Source organism: Scyliorhinus torazame, chromosome 7 (genome assembly GCF_047496885.1).
Source record: "Scyliorhinus torazame isolate Kashiwa2021f chromosome 7, sScyTor2.1, whole genome shotgun sequence".
Lineage (NCBI taxonomy): Eukaryota > Metazoa > Chordata > Chondrichthyes > Carcharhiniformes > Scyliorhinidae > Scyliorhinus > Scyliorhinus torazame.
Window position 1 is genome coordinate 178545692 of NC_092713.1, and position 15227 is coordinate 178560918.

Here is a 15227-nt window from a genome sequence, read left to right on the forward strand (position 1 = left end):
GGGAAATGGTAAGAGTTCTAAGCCTATAAGTTAATCATCCTCAACAGGCCCCGCCAGCAAGGGTGAACTGGGAAAAAGACAATTCAGGAAGAGTCAGAGGATGAGATCCAGTGCTATTGATGCAAAGGGTGGGGACACTGGGCAAAGGGCTGCGCTACCCCATTGAAACCAAGGACGGGATGGACAGTCACTCCGAATGCTGTCCTCAGAAAGGGACTTTCCGGCAACTATAGGCAGGACCGATGGCCCCTGTAGCAGCAGGAACGCCTGTACCCTTAGCGCCCGGGAGAGAACTGCCAAGTATGATGGTTACCCACCTCACCCCTCTGGGTTTTCGTCACTAAACAGGACCATGTTGGAAGCCTTGTTGTCTCAGGCGAGATTAAGAGCAATCCCAATGGAAGTTTATGGGACACGGGAGCTTCCAGAACAACCCTATATGCAAGAAGAGGGATTAACAGAACATCACGGCACATCACAAAGACATTGGTATTATTGGATTTTTCTGTCACACACAGCAAGGGTTTGAAACTGAACCCATCCCTTTTACTTTAGGATGACTGGAGTGTAACCATCCATCTGTCCTAGTTCAATTACCCACGAACACAGAACATATATTGGGAGCAGATTTCATGAAAGCTCATAATTTATCTGTTGACCCCCATCCACATCTGTATTTGGCAGATATGGGAGGTGGAGCTCTGTTAGACACCCCCCCGACCGAGTACGAGACCCCTGGCTCAAACCCGAAGAACATTAGCCAGACCCAGCCATCAGGAATTGCTGGGAGATAACTAGTCAGTTTTCGCGAAGCACAAGCAAGATTGCAGACATATGGAAGGGGAGGTACATACATACATCCTTTTTTTCCCCTGACTGGAATGACCAGTCTGGACTGTACACAGAACAATACTTTTTTAAAAATAAATTTAGAGTGCCCAATTCCTTTCTTTTCCAATTAAGGGGCAATTTAGCAATTTAGTTGGGGGAACGACTAACCCTTTTGAGCTCTCTGGGTCGAAAGGTAAACTCAAAGAAAGCCCACATCATGAAAGACCTGGTTACCCAACTTAGGAGCCACTATTAGGAAAGAGGAGAAGAGAGAAAAAGATCAGAAATGGTTAGATTCAATTTTAAAACTTCCCTTACCAAGAGGCCAGAAAGCAGGAAAATCTTTTTTGAGTCTGATTGGCTTTTGTAGGAATTACACCGATGGGTTTGCTTCACTGGCCACTCCTTTAAAATTCCCTCCAGACGGACGATGGACCTTGTGTTTGGAATGACCAGCATTCAGAGGCTATAGTTAACCTGAAAGCCCCCACATTACAAGCCCCAGACCCACTCTTATTAGTCTCAATAGAGGCCACAGTCTCCCCTATCACTTTGTCAGCTGTCCTCTTACAAGAACATCATGCGAAGCTGTGCCCAGTGGCTTAAGCATCCAGACAGATTATTACTGTGGAGCAGGGTTTCTCGGTCTGTGAGCACCATTGAACAACAGTCTTCTTGGTGGTACAATATTTCTCTTACATTATTGAATTAAACCCTTAATTAGTCTCACCGAGCATACCCGCGTACAACGTTTGCTGGATGGAATAATTAAAGACGGCACAGTCAAAACTGAATTGCGGGGTGGTCTTTAATTTTACAAGGCAGGGAAATCTCAGTTAAGCATGTAAAATCACCCACACTCCTGGCTGACAACCAGGGAGAGCCTCAAGAATGTCAGGTTTATTCCACAGAGATCCCAAGGGAGCATTTGCGTTAAAAACATTGGGGGGGGGGGGGGGGGGGGGGGTGCAAGGGGAGTAAGGAAAAGTTCAAAGGGCCAGAGGGAACCGCACTTTAAATAATTTTCATAGTTGGTTCCTCAATGGCAGAAGTAGTAAGAAGATGGGATGTGGCATATATGTGGAAGATAACAAAGGGGATACGGTAAAGGAAGCTGACCTTAAATTACCATCAAAATGGAGCGCTCAGGCTGCGGAGCTGGCAGTAGTGGCCATATAGTTAGTAACCCTGATGAATTCCCCCCCACCTGTAGACATCTATTCTGACACTACGTATGTCTGCAACAGCTCAACATACGTTTTGCACTTGTGGGCAAGGGGTTTGTGTCAGCAGATGGGAACCACTAATATCAGCACCATTGCTGATTTGCAACAAACACAGGGAGACAATATGGCATTATTAAAGCTAAGACCCATACCCCTTCCTCCCCCTAAGGGGCACATGTTGGGAGGTATTTAAGCTAGTTCTGCAGGGGGAGGGGACACAAAGTGTTCATGCAATAGGGACACAACGTGTTGAGTTTCAAGGGAGTAAGGCGAGGCTGGACGGCCGATACCTAAAGTAAGGCAGATGAGTTAAGAACATATATTGATACGTGGAGTTGTGATGTTATTGCCATCACAGACACGTGGTTGAGGGAGAGGCGGGAGGGGCAGGACTGGCAGCTCTACATTCCAGGGTATAGGATCTTCAGGCACGACAGGGGAGGGTGTTAGAGAGATGCTGCTGCAATATTAATTATGAAGTCTGTTACTCCAGTAAGGGGGGGGACAATATCTTGGAAGGGCTTTGTGGAATAAAAAGGGGGCAGTCACACTGCTGGGAGTTTATTTTACATCACCAAAGACTCAGCAGGCATTAGAGGAGCAGATATGTAGACAATTCACTGAAGTGTGTAAAAACAATAATAGAGTAATTAGGGGATTTCAACTTTCCCAACATTAATTGGGAGAGTCACAAAGGCTTTATATCAACATGTTGAAGATCCAACAAGGGATGGTGCAGTTCTGGATCTCGGGCTGGGGAACAACGCTGGTGTTCCAGGGAACATTTTACTGATAGCGCACATTTTATATTTTTCAGGAAAAGGCAAATGATGGTCTGCAAAAAAGGTTTTGGATTGTGGATAGGCAGATTTTATTAAAGGATGACTGGCCGGTTTGAGGGGGGAGTTCAAAATGGAATTGGCAAGAGTACAGGTCTAACCAACATGTCCCCTTCAGGGTAGGAGCAACAAGTCCAGGGAACCCTAGATGTCTAGGAATATTCAGGGCTAGATAGGAAGGAAAAGAGAGGCTTTTAACAGGTACAAAGGGAGCAGATCTACAGAGGCCCTCATGGAGTATAGAAAGTGCAGGGAGGGGACTCAAAAAAGCAATTTGGAGAACAAAGATGGGACATGAAAAAGCCCTGATGGCTAAGATTCAGGAAAATCCCAATGTATTCCATGGGGAAGGGTATAAACCAGGTAAAGAGTAGGGCCCATTGGGGACCAAGGGGGTAACCTGTGCGCTGAGCTGGATGACATTGGTACAGTGTTAAATGAGTACTTCACGCTGGTCTTCTCTTTGGAGGTGGAGGATGTAGGTGCAGAATTCAGAGAGAGGGACTCTGAGTTCTTGAGTAGTTTGACAGTGAGTGAGGAGGTACTGGAGGTTTTGGCAGGCTTAAAAGTGGACAAATCCCCAGGTCCCAGGTGAGTTGTATCCCAGACTGCTGTGTGAGGCAAGGGAGGAAATTACAGGGGAATTGACTCAAATTTTTAATTCCTCTCTGACCAGAGGAGGTACCAGAGGACTGGAGGACAGCTGATGTGGTTCCACTTTTCAAGAAGCATGGTAGAGATAAACCAGGGAAACTAGTCTGTAGACTCACATCAATGGTAGGGAAGCTATTGGAGAAATTCTGAAGGACAGAATTAATCCCTACTTGGAGAGGCAAGGTTTGATCAGGGACAATCAGCATGGCTTTGTGAGGGGGAGGTCATGCCACAAATTTTAGTGAACCTTTGAGGTGGTGACCAGGTGCAGAGATGAGGGTAGAGCAGTTGATGTAGTTTATATGGATTCCAGCAAAACCTTTGACAAGGTCCCGCATGGCTGACTGATAAAGAAGGTGAAAGCACATGGGATCCAGGGTAATGTGGCAATTAGATCCAAAACTGGCTCAGTGATAAGGGATAGAGGGTGGTGATGGAAGGCTGTTTGTGTGACTAGGGGCTGGTGTCCAGTGGTGTACCACAGGGATCAGTGCTGGGTCCCTTATGGTTTGTGATATATATATAAATGATAAAGAAGAAAATGTTTGGGGGGGGGGGGGGGGTGCTGATAAGTAGGTTTGCACATGACACGAAGGTTGGCTGGGTGTTAAATCAGTACTTCACAGTGAAGAAGAAGGGCTTAAGTTACAGGTTGGTCAGATGCAGATACATTGGCAGATGGAATTTAACCCCGAAAAGTGTGAGGTGATGCAGTTTGAAAGGAGTAACATAAGATAGGAGTACTCAATGAATGGCAGGACATTGGGAAGCTCAGAGGAATATTGGCATCCTTGTTCACAGATCCCAAAGGCAGCAGAACAGGCGAATAGGGTAGTTAAGGTATACGGGACACTTGTCTTTATCAGTCGTTGCATAGATTATGAGAGCAGGGAGGTTATGTTGGAGCTGTGCAAGACTTTGACCAGGCCACAGCTGGATACGGTGTTCAGTTCTGGTCACCACACTGTAGGAATGTGATTGTATGAGAGAGGGTGCAAAGGAGATTCACTAGGTTGTTGCATATTAGCTATGAAGAGAGGCTGGATAACCTTGGGTTGTTTTCTTTGGAGCAGAGAAGGCCGAGAGGGGACCTGCTTGAGGTGTAAAAGATTGAGGAGTATGTGTGAACAGAGTAGACAGAAAGCAGCTGTTTCCCTTCGTTTGAACGGTTAATAACAAGAGGGCACAATTTAAAGGTGAAAAGCAGGAGATTTTGAGGGGATTTGAGGAAACATTTTTTCACCCAGAGGGTGTTGGGAATCTGGAATGCACTGTCTCGGAGGGTAGCTGAGGCAGGAAACCTCACAATCTTTAAAAAGCATTTGGATGAGCACTTGAAATGCCAGAACATTCAATGCTATGGACCAAGTGCTGGGAAGTGGGATTAGTGTAGATTTGTTTTTTTTATCATTGCTGGCTTGATGGGCTGAAGGTCCTCTTCTGTACTGTATGATTCTCGAAGGACAGAGGAATTAGCAAAACAGAGGGAAACCCCTGACAATCCAAGATGGATGAACACGTTCAGTCAGTCAACATAAATCAGACCAACATAGAAGATTTGGTGCAGGCACAAGCCCAGGATCAGTTTTTGAAGATAATACCTGGTTTGTGCTCAGAACAATCCAGACACGTACACTAACAAAGGGGAATTAAGACACATACTCCTGACAAAATGTTTAGAACATGACCTGGTCATCACAAACACCCTGTTCCACCAGAGAGACAAGCAGAAGACCTCATAGCAACACCCCTGCTCCAAGCATTGTCACCTGACAGACTATCATAGTCCGAGCAAGGGACTTCATCACTCACGCCACAACCGGAATCGATGACTGCTGGACTGATCATAGAATCCATCAGTGTAGAAGGAGGCCATTCAGCCCTCAAGTCTGCACCGTCCTCCTGAAAGAGCCCCCACCTTATGCCTGTATCCCCAACTAACGTGTTGGACACTAAGTGGCAATTTGGCATGACCAATCCACCTATCCCGCACATCTTTGGACTGTGGGAGGAAACCGAAGCACCCGGAGGAAACCCATACAGACACGGGGAGAAAGTGCAAACTACACACAGTCACCCAAGACCGGAAATGAATCTGGGTCCCTGGCGCTGTGAGGCAGAAATGCTCAACACTGTGATTCCATATCACCCTTGATCACCGATTAGTCCGCACCATCTCCATCACGTTAGCCCCAAATCGACAGACAGGCAGAAGAAACACCGCCGCAGGAGACTCAAAGACCCTGAGAAGAAAGAGCTACTCAGCCTGCGCCTCACAGCTAACCTGGCGACAAAACAAGCCAGAGCCACAGAATGCCCACACAGCGCCTGGTCCGCCTTAAAAGCCACCATGTCAGCACCTGCAAGGAGACACTTGGGCTCTTGACCAGGAAACATAAAGACTGGTTCGATGAGAACGATCAGAAGATCCAGGATCACCTTGACCGCAAGTACAAGGCGTTCCTGAACTGGCGGCTCCACCAAAACTCGAGTGAGAGGAAACAAGCCGACAGGCAACTGAAGGCCGAGGTGCAACAAAGAACCCACAACCTAAAGAATAGATGGTGGGTGGAAAGAGCGCAAGAGACTCAACAACTCACCGACAACCACGATGTGCGCGGCTTCTTCAGCACATTCAAAACCTTCTACAATCAGACAAACAAAGGACCCATCCCACTGAGAGCCAAACACGGAGACAGAGAAGCAGTCAACGCACTCTGGAGAGAGCACTATGATGTTCCTTATGGGTTGCTATTGGATCTGTGGATCTATGCTAACATGCAGTGAGCACATAGATCACGGGATAATGTAGACCCAGTCCAGATGCCTGGATCCGGTGGGCATAGGGATCGAACATAGATCACATTGTTCAAAATGTCGGAAGAGTACTGCCGCAGTGATCAGAGAGGGGTAACAGGATTAGAGGGAGGCCATTGAGCTCCTCGCCCATTCCTGGTATTAGTCTGGGAAACCTTCTCTGAACGTCTCCCAACATATTGACATGTTTCCTTAAATGAGGAGACCGATACTGTCCACAATACTCCGGATTCTATGTGGTCTCACCAATACCCTGTACAACTGAAGCAAAATCTCCCGACTTTTGCAATCAATTCCCCTCACAATGAACAATAATCCTTCATCGTTCCGAACTATTTGCTGTACCTGTATACTAAGCCTTCTGGGATTCATGCACAGAACACCCAGATCCCTCTAGAATAAAGAACAAAGAAAAGTACAGCACAGGAACAGGCCCTTCGGCCCTCCAAGCCTGTGCCGACCATGCTGCCCGTCTAAATTAAAATCTTCTGCACTTCCTGGGTCCGTATCACTATTCCCATCCTATTCATGTATTTGTCAAGATGCCCCTTAAACTTCACTCTCGTCCCTGCTTCCACCACCTCCTCCAGCAGTGAGTTCCAGGCACCCACTACCCTGTGTAAAAAAACTTGCCTCGTACATCTCCTCTAAACCTTGCCCCTCGCACCTTAAACCTATGCCCCCTAGTAATTGACCCCTCTACCCTGGGAAAAGCCTCTGACTATCCAATCTGTCGATGCCCCTCATAATTTTGTAGACCTCTATCAGGTCGCTCCTCAACCTCCGTCGTTCCAGTGAGAACAAACCGAGTTTATTCAACCTCTCCTCATAGCTAATGCCCTCCATACCAGGAAACATCCTGGTAAATCTCTTCTACACTCTCTCCAAAGCCTCCACATACTTCTGGTAGTGTGGCGACCAGAATTGAACACTATACTCCAAGTGTGCCTTCTGTACCTCAGAGCTCTGCAATCTCTCCACCATTTAGATAATAAGCTTCTTTTTGAATCTTCCTGTCAAAATGGACAGTTTCACATCTTCCTACATTGTGCTCCATTTGCCAGATCTTTGCCCTCCCTCACTGAACCTCTCTGTATCCCTTTGCAACCTCCGTACGTCCTCTTCACAATTTACTTTCTTACCTATCTTTGTGCCGTCAGTGAATTCAGCGACCGCGTCTTCAGCCCCTTCATTCGAGTCATTGATATAGACTGTAAAAGGTGGAGGCCCCGGCACTGATACCCTGCGACATTCCCGTCACAACCAGCCAATCAGAAAAAGACCCGTCTATGCCAACTATGCGGTTAGTTACCCGACCTTCAATCAATGCCAATATGTTGCTTCCTACACCGCGAGCTTTTATTGTACGCAATAACCTTTGAAGTGACACCTTATCAAAAGCCTTCTGGAAATCTAAGTACAGTACATCCACCGGTTCCCCTTTATCCATGGCGCATGTGACTCCTTCGAAGAACTCCAGTAAATAGACGTGACGTCCCTTTCGCAAAACCATGTTGACTCTTGTTCTGGGCCAGGGTTTAGAGAGCCCCAAAGTGTATCATGGAGTTCACCTGACGCAAACATTGAATAGATTGTGGTTATGGGGAACACAAGGGTTTACTCTGCAGGCGTGATGCAAACAGAAATCTACAGTACATTTAAATTAAAACAATCTTTATTTATGAAGTGGATCTGTAAAGATTTAATCGCCTGCTAATGGTCACATTCCAAGCATGGTTTGGCATCTTTGAATTTGTCTATATATACGTTTCTGGAACATACCTCTTCATTCACCTGAGGAAGGAGCAGCGCTCCGAAAGCTAATTACATCAAAACAAACCTGTTGGACTTTAACCTGGTGTTGTAAGACTTCGTACTTACGCATAAATATCCTGGCCGCAAGGTTTGCTAGTGTCACATGGGACGGTTTAAACTAGTATGGCAGGGGGGTGGGCACGGGAGCAATAGGTCAGAAGGTGAGAGCATTGAGGAAGAACTAGGGAATAGGGACAGTGTGGCTCTGAGGCAGAGCAGACGGGGAGAAGTTGCTGAACACAGCGGGTCTGGTGGCCTGAAGTGCATATGTTTTAATGCAAGGAGCATTACGGGTAAGGCAGATGAACTTAGATTAGTACTTGGAACTATGATGTTGTTGCCATTACAGAGACCTGGTTGAGGGAAGGGCAGGATTGGCAGCTAAACGTTCCAGGATTTAGATGTCTCAGGCGGGATAGAGGGGGATGTAAAAGGGGAGGTGGAGTTGCGCTACTTGTTCGGGAGAATATCACAGCTGTACTGCGAGAGGACACCTCAGAGGGCAGTGAGGCTATATGGGTAGAGATCAGGAATAAGAAGGGTGCAGTCACAATGTTGGGGGTATACTACAGGCCTCCCAACAGCCAGCGGGAGATAGAGGAGCAGATAGGTAGACAGGTTTTGGAAAAGAGTAAAAACAACAGGGTTGTGGTGATGGGAGACTTCAACTTCCCCAATATTGACTGGGACTCACTTAGTGCCAGGGGCTTAGACGGGGCGGAGTTTGTAAGGGGCATCCAGGAGGGCTTCTTAAAACAATATGTAGACTGTCCAACTAGGGAAGGGGCGGTACTGGACCTGGTATTGGGGAATGAGCCCGGCCAGGTGGTAGATGTTTCAGTAGGGGAGCATTTCGGTAACAGTGACCACAATTCAGTAAGTTTTAAAGTACTGGTGGACAAGGATAAGAGTGGTCCGAGGATGAATGTGCTAAATTGGGGGAAGGCTAATTATAACAATTTTAGGCGGGAACTGAAGAACATAGATTGGGGGCGGATGTTTGAGGGCAAATCAACATCTGACATGTGGGAGGCTTTCAAGTGGCAGTTGAAAGGAATACAGGACCGGCATGTTCCTGTGAGGAAGAAAGATAAATATGGCAATTTTCGGGAACCTTGGATGACGAGTGATATTGTAGGCCTCGTCAAAAAGAAAAAGGAGGCATTTGTCAGGGCTAAAAGGCTGGGAACAGACGAAGCCTGCGTGGAATATAAGGAAAGTAGGAAGGAACTTAAGCAAGGAGTCAGGAGGGCTAGAAGGGGTCACGAAAAGTCATTGGCAAATAGGGTTAAGGAAAATCCCAAGGCTTTTAACACGTACATATAAAGCAAGAGGGTAGCCAGGGAAAGGGTTGGACCACTGAAAGATAGGCAAGGGAATCTATGTGTGGAGCCAGAGGAAATGGGTGAGGTACTAAATGAATACTTTGCATCAGTATTCACCAAAGAGAAGGAATTGGTAGATGTTGAGTCTGGAGAAGGGGGTGTAGATAGCCTGGGTCACATTGTGATCCAAAAAGACGAGGTGTTGGGTGTCTTAAAAAATATTAAGGTAGATAAGTCACCAGGGCCTGATGGGATCTACCCCAGAATACTGAAGGAGACTGGAGAGGAAATTGCTGAGGCCTTGACAGAAATCTTTGGATCCTCGCTGTCTTCAGGGGATGTCCCGGAGGACTGGAGAATAGCCAATGTTGTTCCTCTGTTTAAGAAGGGTAGCAAGGATAATCCCGGGAACTACAGGCCGGTGAGCCTTACTTCAGTGGTAGGGAAATTACTGGAGAGAATTCTTCGAGACAGGATCTACTCCCATTTGGAAGCAAATGGACATATTAGTGAGAGGCAGCACGGTTTTGTGAAGGGGAGGTCGTGTCTCACTAACTTGATAGAGTTTTTCGAGGAGGTCACTAAGATGATTGATGCAGGTAGGGCAGTAGATGTTGTCTATATGGACTTCAGTAAGGCCTTTGACAAGGTCCCTCATGGTAGACTAGTACAAAAGGTGAAGTCACACGGGATCAGGGGTGAGCTGGCAAGGTGGATACAGAACTGGCTCGGCCATAGAAGGCAGAGAGTAGCAATGGAGGGATGCTTTTCTAATTGGAGGGCTGTGACCAGTGGTGTTCCACAGGGATCAGTACTGGGACCTTTGCTCTTTGTAGTATATATAAAATGATTTGGAGGAAAATGTAACTGGTCTGATTAGTAAGTTTGCAGACGACACAAAGGTTGGTGGAATTGCGGATAGCGATGAGGACTGTCGGAGGATACAGCAGGATTTAGATTGTCTGGAGACTTGGGCGGAGAGATGGCAGATGGAGTTTAATCCGGACAAATGTGAGGTAATGCATTTTGGAAGGTCTAATGCAGGTAGGGAATATACAGTGAATGGTAGAACCCTCAAGAGTATTGAAAGTCAAAGAGATCTAGGAGTGCAGGTCCACAGGTCATTGAAAGGGGCAACACAGGTGGAGAAGGTAGTCAAGAAGGCATACGGCATGCTTGCCTTCATTGGCCGGGGCATTGAGTATAAGAATTGGCAAGTCATGTTGCAGCTGTATAGAACCTTAGTTAGGCCACACTTGGAGTATAGTGTTCAATTCTGGTCGCCACACTACCAGAAGGATGTGGAGGCTTTAGAGAGGGTGCAGAAGAGATTTACCAGAATGTTGCCTGGTATGGAGGGCATTAGCTATGAGGAGCGATTGAATAAACTCTGTTTGTTCTCACTGGAACGGAGGAGGTTGAGGGGAGACCTGATAGAGGTATATAAAATTATGAGGGGCATAGACAGAGTGGATAGTCAGAGGCTTTTCCCCAGGGTAGAGGGGTCAATTACTAGGGGGCATAGGTTTAAGGTGAGAGGGGCAAGGTTTAGAGTAGATGTACGAGGCAAGTTTTTTTACGCAGAGGGTAGTGGGTGCCTGGAACTCGCTACCGGAGGAGGTGGTGGAAGCAGGGACGATAGTGACATTTAAGGGGCATCTTGACAAATATATGAATAGGATGGGAATAGAAGGATACGGACCCAGGAAGTGTAGAAGATTGTAGTTTAGTCGGGCAGCATGGTCGGCACGGGCTTGGAGGGCCGAAGGGCCTGTTCCTGTGCTGTACATTTCTTTGTTCTTTGTTTATTTATGAAACCAGTTAACACTTTATAAACCCACAGTAAACATCTTAACAACTATCAAAACCAATAAATCCCCCAAAGAATACAGTACTATATAATTAACTCTTAATCTTTCCTTGCAACATCCAGAAGACAAAAAGAACCCTTTTTACAGAAAGACATCAGGTTTACCTTCTCTACTGAGAGCAGTTATCACTCCGAATTCACCAAATGATCTAGAGATAGTTTTTAGATGGCAGAGAGGTCAAAATTACACCTTCTTTGGCTGGCTACAGCTCCAACACTAAAACAAAACTAAGAAAAACACACACCCAAGCTTTTCACAAAACCAGAGCCAGAGCTCAACTCCACCCACACTCTGACATCACTGCAGCCACTTGAGCAGACAAACATTTCTTAAAGTGACATTCCCATGACACCTCACCCCCCCAAGAAAAGAAAAGAAACCATCAACTTCAAGATGGTTTCATTTTTCACTTTTTCACTATCCTTTAAGAAATGCACAGTAAATATACTTTTTCATTTCAAAAAACACACGCAAACAGGTATAATAACATAGCCCATTTTAGCTCTTCTTCCTCACATCTGAGACAAAACATCAGTTATCACGTTTTCTCGTCCTGCCACATGTATTATTTTTGAATGTAATGGCTGTAACAATGAACTCCATCGAAACAGTCCGGCAGTTATTCCGGAATCGCTCCAAAAACGTCAATGGGTTAAATGAAATGAAAGAATGAAAATCGCTTAGTGTCACAAGCAGGCTTCAAATGAAGTTACTGTGAAAAGCCCCTAGTCGCCACATCCCGGCACCTGTTCGGGGAGGCTGGTACGGGAATTGAACCGTGCTGCTGGCCTACCTTGGTCTGCTTTCAAAGCCAGCGATTTAGCCCTGTGTGCTAAACCAACCGTTGGGTACCGTCTGGTTTAGGTACCATCACTATGGGGGAGCTCCATTGGCTGCAACCCACTTCAATTATGCCATTTTTAAGCATACTCTCAATTTCTTTGTTAACCTGTGCCAATTTTAAAGGGTTAAGTCAATATGGATGTTGTTTGATTGCAACAGCATTTCCCACATCTACATCATGTATAGCCATTTCAGTGCTTCCCAACTTATCTCCACAAACTTGCCCATGTGATATCAATAACTCTTTCAGGTCAGTCCGTTTTTCCTCTGGAAGGTAACTCAACAACGTATCCCAATTTTTAAGAACATCCTCGTTTTCCAATTTAATTTGAAGTATGTCGAATTCACAGTCATCTGGATTTAGTTCATCACTGAGTTAGAATCATTAAAACCTCCCCCTTTTGCTCTCCGTCCCTTTTAAAGTACCTTGTAAGCATATTCACATGACACACTCGGTGAGTTTTCCTTCTATCTGGCGTTCTTGCCACATAATTCACCTCACTTAATTTATTTTCAATCTGATAAGGTCCACAAAACCTTACATTTAAATGTTCACAAAAGGTAACAATACTAAAACTTTATCTCCACTGGCAAAACTACGAACTTTGGATTTCTTGTCCGCTACCCATTTCATCACATTTTGTGCAACTTTCAAATGTTGTCTAGCCAATTCACCTGCTCTATTTAATCGTACCCAAAAATTTGACAATAATGAAAGTTCCGATTTCTCACTCACCAATTTTTCCTCAATCAATTTAAGTGGTCCTCTTACCTCATGACCAAAAATTAGTTCAAAAGGACTGAATTTGGTTGACTCATTAGGTGCATCCCTAATTGCAAACAGTACGAATGGAATTCCTTTATCTCAATCCTCTGGATAATCTTAACAATGAGCCCTCAACATAGTCTTTAATGTCTGCTGCCACCTTTCTAACGTCCCTGCGATTCTGGATGGTATGCAGTTGATTTAAATTGTTTTATTCCTAAGCAATCCATAACTTATTTGAATAACCTGGAGGTAAAATTTGATCCTTGATCCGATTGTATTTCTGTGGGTAGTCCATATCTAGTAAAGAATTTAAGTAACTCCTCCACAATCTTTTTAGATGTAATATTACGTTCTGGCCTCTGGAAACCTAGTAGCATCCATTATTGTCAAAAGATATTGATTCCCACTTTTTGTTTTAGGAAGCAGTTCTACGCAATCAATTAAGACCCTTGTAAAATGCTGGAAATGGTATTAAGGACGCTGGTTTTTATCACTGCTAGAGGTTTCCCTGTCACTTGAAATGTGAGACATGATCAACAAAATTTAACTACATCTTTATGTAGACCAGGCCAATAAAAATGTTTTTGTATTTTAACTTGACTTTTCCTTACTCCCAAATGACCTCCCACTGGTACCTCATGTGCATCTCGCAGCATCTCCTTTCTATACCCTACTGGCAATACCACTTGTTGAACTTCTGCCCACTACTCATCCGCCTGCATATGTAAAGGTCTCCATTTCGTCATCAAGACACCATTTTTACGATAATAACACTCCGGTATACAGTCAGATTCCTCTTTCGTATCTGCTTTCTGATACATCCGTTTTATTTCTACATCTTTCTGATGTAACTCCGCCAATTTTCCTGAACTAAAAATATCCACCTGTTCTTTTCCAACCATCTGATCAAACATAGTTTCTGATATGGCACTTCCCCTTTATCTTCACTTTCTGATTTCTCCTCTTGTCTCAACCTATTACTTTGGGACCTTGTTACTACACAATCCGGAAAAATCCCAAGATATTCGTCCTTCAACACTTCAGTTGGCTGATTTTCCACTGGCTTATCAACTACAGTAGGCATCACTCACACCTGCGATCCAGCTGTATCATTAGCCAAGGTAAGCTGTATTCCTGGACAAGATAGCTTCTCTACTTCTCCTACTACCACTTCACCACTCTTCACTGGACTTTCCAACCTTACCTTATATATAATGGAACACCACTCTTCTCACCCTGATTTCCACATTTTCCCCACCTTTACTGGCAACATTCTTCCCAAACTACATAACTCCTCATCTCTTCCCATTAAAGATTGACTAGCTCCCGCATCTCTTAAAATTGTGACTTCTTTACCTGCTCCTTCTGGTACACATGATTAAACTTTACCCACACAAGTAAATTCTTTAAAGGCATCTGGCACCTTCTTATCAATCACCTCTTGATCAGGCTGTACAATCTTTTGCACCTCCTTCGCTTTACTTGGGCTTTTCTTTACCACTTTAACAAACCCCACTGTCTTATCCTGTTTTACCATATCAGCCTTCCCAGTGCTTTTCTTCAACCACCAATACTGTGACTTTACATGGCCTAGTTTATTACAGTGAAAACATTTGAAACTTTTCATGTCTCTTCCACCCTCCTGGATTTTCTTTTTAGTCTGAGGTACACTCTCCTCATTATCTCCCGTCAGATCTCCTTTCCATTTACCACTTGAGTATTTCTCATGTCCCCAGTTTCTATCCCTCACAGGCTGAAACTGATGTCGTAAACCAAGCTTTGATTTATGAACTAATTCATAAACATCTGCCATTTCAACACAGGTGGAGAAGGTAGTCAAGAAGGCATACAGCATGCTTGCCTTCATTGGCGGGGGCATTGAGTATAAGAATTGGCAAGTCATGTTGAACTGTATAGAACCTTAGTTAGGCCACACTTGGAGTATAGTGTTCTTGACAAATACATGAATAGGATGGGAATAGAGGGATACGGACCCAGGAAGTGTGGAAGATTGTAGTTTAGTCGGGCAGCATGGTCGGCACGGGCTTGGAGGGCCGAAGGGCCTGTTCCTGTGCTGTACATTTCTTTGTTCTTTGTTCTTGTTCTTATTTCTGCTGCTAACCTCGCAACTTTAACCCTCTGCTCTTCCACATGAGTTCTCACTTCATCAGGAATTGAATTTTTAAACACCTCCAAAAGTATAATTTTGCTGATAGCTTCAGACGTTTGGTCTATTT

General features: G+C 45.0%; 1 protein-coding gene across 5 annotated transcripts in view; it reads right to left on the reverse strand.

The window, feature by feature from the left end:
* LOC140426728 (polyadenylate-binding protein-interacting protein 2-like) overlaps positions 1-15227 on the reverse strand; it is a 251899-nt gene that overhangs the window by 206336 nt on the left and 30336 nt on the right. The window contains exon 2 of one of the 5 annotated variants that reach the window (XM_072511846.1): positions 318-435. The exons of the other annotated variants lie outside the window; for them this stretch is intronic. The gene's annotated coding sequence lies outside the window, so the exon portion shown is untranslated. The remainder of the gene's footprint in view (positions 1-317; positions 436-15227) is intronic. 5 annotated transcript variants of the gene reach the window in all.